This window comes from Rattus norvegicus, chromosome 18 (genome assembly GCF_036323735.1).
Source record: "Rattus norvegicus strain BN/NHsdMcwi chromosome 18, GRCr8, whole genome shotgun sequence".
NCBI lineage: Eukaryota > Metazoa > Chordata > Mammalia > Rodentia > Muridae > Rattus > Rattus norvegicus.
The window spans coordinates 74,434,493-74,442,416 of NC_086036.1; the positions used below are offsets into that span (position 1 = coordinate 74,434,493).

The window sequence follows — 7,924 nt, forward strand, 5'->3', positions numbered from 1 at the left end:
GTTTGCTTCAATGAAACGTTCCTTCGTGAATCTTCCTTAGCCTTTCACACCTGTGTCCACTTTAATGAAATCTTCCTTGACTTGCTTGCCCTAGCAAAACACCATCTAACTGACTTTCTGAAGAACACTTCAGTTCTCCTTTCACAATCTCTTTGTGAAGACATGAACTCTAAGGCTTAAAAGTTGTTCAGTTCATTCTGTGTAGCATAACCCCAGTTTTAGTTAGGATTTCTTTGCTATGAAGAGACACCATAATCAAGGTAAGTCTTACAAAAGAAAACATTTCACTGGGGCTGGCTTGCAGTTTTAGAGGTTCAGTCCATTATCATCATGGTAGTAAGCATGACAGTGTCCAGGCAGACATGGTCCTGTAAGAGCCCAGAGTTCTACATATTGATCCCAAGGCAGCCAGAGGGAGGCTGTCTTCCACTCTGGGTGGAGCTTGAGCATAGGGCCGCAAAGCCCACCTCCAGTGACGCACCTCTTCTAACAAGACCACACCTCCTAAAAGTACCACTTCCCATGGGCTAAGCACATGCAAACTACCGCAGTGTGCATGTTGCTTTGACATCTAGGCTGAGATTGTGTGGGGAAATAAGAATGCACCAAATATAAGGGAAGCTTGTACTTGGGCTCACTGAATGCAAACCCTTCTCAGTCCAGCCTGATTTCTGGAGCCTGTGACTCTAACTACCTTGTTTCTTGATGAACTCTTATATTAATAACATTCTCAGTTTTGTCCTTGGGGAAAACCATCTTCTCATCCTTTGTTCATTTTAATAAAGTAAAGATCTAAGTATTAACCTCTCGAGTTCTTTGGGATCAAATTCATCTTGGAGACAAGGAAATGAAAAAGGAAAGCTGATTAAACAGAATTCAAGCACTCCCCATGTGGAAGAGAAACCCAGAGGTGTGCTTGTGATTTGAGTCAGTTCACGGATCATGTATGTGATACACATGATACACATGTGTTTACGGAGGAGGTTGCAGTTGTCTGAGAGTTTCCAATGTCCTTGCTCCAGAACTAGAGTGACACAGAGGCCAGAATATTTGATCTCCATTCTGCATTTTGAACACAAGAAATGCATATGTACATATCTCCGTGAATACATATCTCTGTGAATGTGTGATTTTGAACGGAATCAGGATACATAAGAGACAATACACTGGTTGCCTCCAGAAGGGATGAACTGGGTGGCTAAGAAACAGAGTTGGCAATAATTTTTTATTCTACAGTACTAGTTTCAAACTTCTCAGAGAAGATAAGGACTGGTATGCTTTCATCCACTATGGACATGGTTTTCTGTATATAGTTCTATAATGTTTATCACATAAGCTTGGTATCCGCATGAAGTTTCCCCCCCTTTCCTGGAATGCAAATCACAGGCTTCATGCTTGGATATTGAGCTGAACACATATCATTATAAAAAAATCATTAACTCTTAACTCTGTTTTCCTATTGCACAAATAGGAACAGTTTGTGGACAAACCGTGTATCCTTCTGTACTTCTGACTTTGGATATAATGACTAATCAAAGAATTTTTTCTATGTTAACAAATGTCTTGACAAGATAACCTTGCCCAGAATAAGTAAATGCATGCGAATCTCTAGTCCCTCCATTCTCTAGGTTCAACTCTCAGCGGAACTGAGATTTCTCAAGGACTCCTTCACCTCTTTCTTCATAGTTGACAATGAGCTCCCAAAGCTCCGTCTCCTGACTCTAGGATCTGTCCTCTGGTTCCTCCTTGGTCCTTTCTGCTGCATGATGAACTTTAACCTCTTCTTGCACAGCCTTTCTGTACTAATGCAGACATAAGTTATTTTCCTTTTATGCAAGCAGAGTGATTTAAAACACAGTCAAACCAAGCCAAACCAAACCAAACCAAACCACAAACCTCACATTGGATGATAGGTGGGGGACTTGAATATTAGTTACCCATGGTCTCCCTCTGGCCAGCACCCAAGGAAGTTCACAAGGAGAGTGAGAAATTCTAGGGAGTGGAGTCAGAACACAGAGCTTCTGTGGTCAGCCACAAAAGTGTCTTACAGAATTATGGTAACATGGAGCTAAGGAAAGACATGAGCAGCACTCACTTGAACCATGAAGAGAAAACCTGCTCAGACTTGAGAGCATAACCTACCAGATCCTGGTAGTGAGGAGATAGCATCTGCTGGGGCAGCAACAACAGCCTTGACCTGCAGCTGACCACTGCAGAGGTTCTCATGGCATAGAGATTAACAATCTAACACAGGCCGCATCACCATGTGTCTTTGCCTATGAGGAAAAAATATGGTAGCACTTATGCTGTCTATTTTGTTATTATGAATGACTAATCTTTCTCTGTGTGGTTCATATTCTGGTTATTGGCATGGACTCTGGGGATACCAATATATTGTTGGTCAAGAGGAAAACTCAAGTATATGATTCTAAGCCTGCAGGACTGAGGTCTTCTGGAAGCCATGCAGTTAAAGTCATGGCAATGGTTTCTGAAAGTTCTCGAGTTCTTTTTTATCAAACTAGAAGCTCTGGATCTAATCCTCAGATTCTGGGCTGGTTTGGATTTGGCATGACTCTGATGGAATGAGTGTGTCTGACAAGAAATTACACAGCTCTAATAACTGTATTCGTAAGACCCAGTAAAAAAGATCCCATGTTAAGTAGCCAAGTGAAAATCCACATACTTATTAAAATACATTTTAGTTTTACAGATTTTAAGAGATAATTCATGCACATGTTTCCAACTTGAGCATGTATTTCAGAAGTACAATGGACCCTTTCTTGTTCTATATACCGATTTCTATTTCTTGGCACTAATAACCCCTGTAACTAATTTATTGTCCATTCATATAAAGAGTTTGGCAGAAAGATACAAAATGTTTATTTACTTCATAGTAACACAGTTTTTGTTTCTGTGATCTTCTTGTCAATATATATTGTGTAATTTTTCTATATTAATATCAGAAGCTTTGTTCTGGCTAGAGAGGTGGCTGAGAGGTTAAGATCATTTGCTGCACTTTTAGAAGACCTGAGTTTGATTCCCAACACTCCAATAAGGTTGTTCACAAATAACCAGTAACTCTAGCTCCAGGGTATCTAGTGTCCTTTTCAGACCTCTATGAGGTCTAATGCACACACACACACACACACGCACACACACACACACACACACACACATGCATACGTGCATATAATTGCACATATTCACACTCATTCACAAATAAAAAAGTCTTTTAGAATATTTTTGTTCTTCCAGGGAATGACATTTTTCTTGCAGCAACAAGTTAGGAAAGCAGGGTTTAAGATTTACTATATTGTTTTATAATTTCATATTTCTGTATCTTAGATGAGATTTTTAACAATGGTAAAATTTTAATTTCAAGATTTATAAAACGAGAGCAAAATACTAACCTTCCTACTCCCCCAGATAGTATGTGAACCCTTGGAATGTTGGATAGGAGGAGAGGGGTAGGGCATGGAAATGGGGTAGAAGGAAAATAATTCCATATTAACCTACTTTACAGATTCCTACAATTTAACTGCCTGGACATGGCATGATTGATTTCCTCAAGGGGACATTAGCTCCTGCATTTCTAAGTGAGAAGATAATTAGAGTGGCTGATATACAAAGTGTCACTGGTTCAATTGTTAGAATCTAATGCCCTCAATGAATTCATTAAACTTCCCACTTCTATGTAGTTATGTTCAGCAAGGGGAAATTTCAGTCAATGATGAACCACACATAACAATAGAGGTCCCTTAAAGCAGAATGGACTTGAGAACTCTTGTTGCCGAATGATGTCGTAGTCACCATGCGATCTCAGCACAGTGCATGAAGTGCATATCTGTGGTGATATTGTTAACAAACCGACTGCACTGTCAGCTATGGAAAAGAATATGGCAGAAGTGCTGGTACCATTTATAATCCAGCACTTGAGAGGCTGAGGGAATAGGAAGCAAGTTTGAGGCCAGCATGAGCTGCAACATGAGTCTCAGGCCAATCTAGTCAACGAGATACACAATACATCATATTGAACCATATATATATATATATATATATATTATATATATATATATATAGTGTGTGTGTATGTATATATGTATGTATGTATATACTTTTATTTACTTTAACATATACTCCAACTTACTAATGAAACAAGTTTCCCATAGCAGTAGCCTCACACAACTCTTGTTTACCATATAACCTGACTGCTTCACTTCCTATTGTGCCTGATTTAATCTTGTGCTGTGTTTTGTTTGTCCTTTCCTGTTAGCGGTACCGTAGCAGGCTTTGTCATTCAGACTTGTACAACTATCACTAATATTCAAATAACAATCGGATGACCTAAGGTGCGTCCCTCAGAAGACATCTCCGTCACTAAGTGGTATGTGAGTGCTCTTCAGAACTTGCATTTGCCATGTGCCTACTCTGAACAAAGGCATTGGTCTGCACAAGTAAATGACTCGTGTTCCTCGTCTTCAGAATAATAAGAGGTTAGATGAGGACAGGGAAAGTAATGAGGTGAAAATACTTTTTCCTTAAGGGCTTCATGTGATGGACACATATGGACTGTTCTATGGGAACCATGGAGTTGCTTTGGGTACCAAGTGTATTGCAATGTGCTGCAGTCAGCATCAACTAATCTCACTGGCTTCCTTGGAGCCCAGAAATGCGGCATATTCTTAACTTCCTCTCAGAGAAGTGATGGGCAGAAGGGAGATCTCTCTTGGATCAGAGATGTTATGTACTTCAAGCAATTATTAATTAACCTGCCTTATCTCAATAATCTTTGGACTCAAGATTGGCTTTAGTCCCAGTTGACGAATGTACACTGAATCCCAACTAACTACATAAACGTGTGCAAATCACCTCAAAATTTCAAATTTCTCATACATAATGTGGAGATGGCAATAGAAGACCACCTCCTAAGACTATTAATATTAAACCAATTAATATGATGATTGCTCTTAAAATAGCACTTGGCATATGTCGTTTAAATATTAGCGGCCATTGTTCTTGGTGGTTTTAGTCAGTAACAGTGTGAATTTTGCTGGAGTTGCTGTTGAAAACCATCAACTAATACTTCTGCTCTCAGAAGAAAGTATTCAAATAAAGACTAAAGCTGATATATCATTTTTAGACTGATATTAGTTGCGTAAGGCTGAGGGAATTTCGTATTTTCTAATACAAAGTACCCTTGATTTCTTTAGACACCTTGAGTGATTAGACCCTCTATTGAAACGTTAAACAAATGCTGTCTTTTCTGTCACCTGTTGTGCACAAATAGGAATGGCAAACCCTGATCAGTATTTTCTAAACAGTCTTAAGAACCACATGGACATAATAAATAAATGTTCCTGAACTTGACATCAAAATATTATTATTACATTTATACCGGTTGAGCTACAGAGATAAAATACTAAGTGTGTTCTTCCTCCGTGATACAACCTGACTCAAGAGAGTCACCAGCACATTTTCACAGTCTCTAGTCATTTGTAAACATCAGTTCACAAAAGCGAACAAAGTAGCGGCTATTGTTCTCAGGAGAATTCTTGATGAAACCTTTGTGCTTGAAATAAAATCACTTTTGGTCAACTCCAAAAATAAATGGCCAATATCTCTACTTACAGAAGATTCTTTTGTTCCTATCCCCAGGCATCCTTCCTAAAGAGAAATAAACGGGGAAAAAAAGATAATTATATATTGAATTCCTTCTCTGACTCCCTTAAATTTCTTCTGTCCTTCCCCCACACACGGAAGCTAATTCCCAAAAACTCAGTAGTGATCAGAAGTCTATTAGAGCAAAATTGTCTGAAAGGAGGTGGTAATCCATTAAGGTATAAGGGCCAATTGTTGTTGATAGATATTCTTTTAAGTAAGTAGCCGGCCAGTTCTGCAAAGGATATAGACTGTTTATGTATGATTAATTAAGAAATAATTATTTTTGACTAGAGGAATGTGAAACAATAAATGGACCATAAAAATCTAAATAAACTTTCAGGCTGCTACCTTTCCTTTTAGTTGGTACCAGGGAGATTTATGATTTTTTTTTTTGTAAAATGATAAACTTGCCTCTTATTCTCCAAGCATTTTCAAAATCCAAAAGTATTATGAGCTCCTGGTTGATACTCTTCTCCCCTTTTTCCCATTTGCTGCCTATAGAGCCCTCACTGTTGCAGCTCCCATTTTTCATTTGTTAAAGGTAAAATTACCTTAGAGGAATCATCAACACTTGTTTCTCTCACATCTCCATCCCTATCTGTCTTAAAGAAATGACTCAGGAAAGGTTCCCCAGAGAGGCCCCCCTTTTCTAGAGAAAGGGAGGACCAATGGATGGGTGGGGAGTGAAAAGGACTTGGAGGAGAAGAGGGAAGAGAAACTACAATCAGGATGTAAAGTAAATAAATATATTAATTATTAAAATATATAAAATTTTTCTCTTAACATTTTTTCTTAAATGTAATTATTTTTTAAAAATCTATTTTCAATAAAGAAAGACGGAAAACAATGTTCCTCAGAGACTGGCTACGTCATACTTTATTGTCAACGAGCTTCCTCCTTGGGCATGGTACTTCATGCTCAGAACATGCTACACACGTGCCCTGAAGGGCATCATCTTTCTGTGCTGTTCTGTTTTGCCTCAGGAGTAAAATGTAGACTTGTTTAGTCTGGAATTCAAGTCCCTATCTCTCATGAAATCATAGTCAGAACAATAATCACCGCATCTGACCATGGGATAAGCCTGGATTACAAATGTAAATATAAGTATGATGCAGATAATGTGGTTCTAATAAGGGAGAGAATATGTCAACAAACAAATAAGCATACCAAAAGCGAGTTCAAAAGAAGAAAAATATACATGGTATGTTGGGTGTGTGTCGGACCCTACCCCGATATGGTCTTCCCAACATGGCTGCTGCAACAAGAGCTTGAGGAAGAGGACAATAGACACACTGGCAAGGGCAGGGGCAAGCCCACCAGGCCCAAACCCTCCACTGAGAACTACGTGCACTTAAAATCTTTCGTAGTCTTCCAGATAGCACTCCGATCTTTGAGGGAGTGGGCTAGATGAAAACGTCTCCTTTAGGACTAAGTGTCCCACAGTGTCATACTCTCTGCACACTGTTCAGTTGTGGGTCTCTATGTTATTACCATCTACTACAAAAGAAGCTTCTGTGATGTGGGTTGATCAAGGTACAACCATGGTGCAGGGCAGGCGGCAGGGCCAACAGAAAACAAACTCAGGCTACTTTTGTGAACTTTTTGTTTTATTTTGCTTCATTTGGTATATTTGCTTTGGTGGACTTTTCCTGAACTCACAGGTGGCCTTATACAGACTGAACAGATTGCATTTATATATTTAAACATATGCATGATACTCACCTGGCAGGGGAGATACCGTGATCACGGAGGTGGTTTTCCCAGGGCGAGGCTCACCCATTGCACTTGGGGTGTGCTGACCCAAACTTGGGAGACTCGACTGCATAATTTGTGGTAATGGGGGAGCTGCGTTCTCGAGCTCCCCTGGGGGGAAAAAAAGAAATGTATGTAACAATGATTAGTGGAAAAAGGAGCCATTGGTGTGGAAGAGAACAGGAGAGGTATACGGAAGGGTTTGAAGGGAGAAACAGAAAAAGGGAATGATATCATCATATTATTATCTCAAAAATAAATAAACTTTAAAATCACACTCTGAGGTTTAAACAAATAATAATAGTATTAAAAGATATAAAACATTAGGGCCTATATATAATTTTATTTCATAAAGATTATGGGTAATTGTAGAGCACTAGCATCTATTAAATATGAATAAAATGGATATATCTCTTGTTTTACAAATGGGTAGGAAGATAACTAAGAGGCCAAGGATATTTATGGGGAAGGTGATAAAGGGAGGAAAGATCCAGCTGGTAGTTGATAGAAT

At 38.9% G+C, this 7,924-nt stretch overlaps 1 pseudogene; it reads left to right on the top strand.

The window, feature by feature from the left end:
- The first annotated feature begins 7,375 nt into the window (after positions 1-7,375).
- On the top strand, positions 7,376-7,527 carry LOC120098366 (U1 spliceosomal RNA; annotated as a pseudogene).
- The last annotated feature ends 397 nt before the right edge of the window (positions 7,528-7,924 follow it).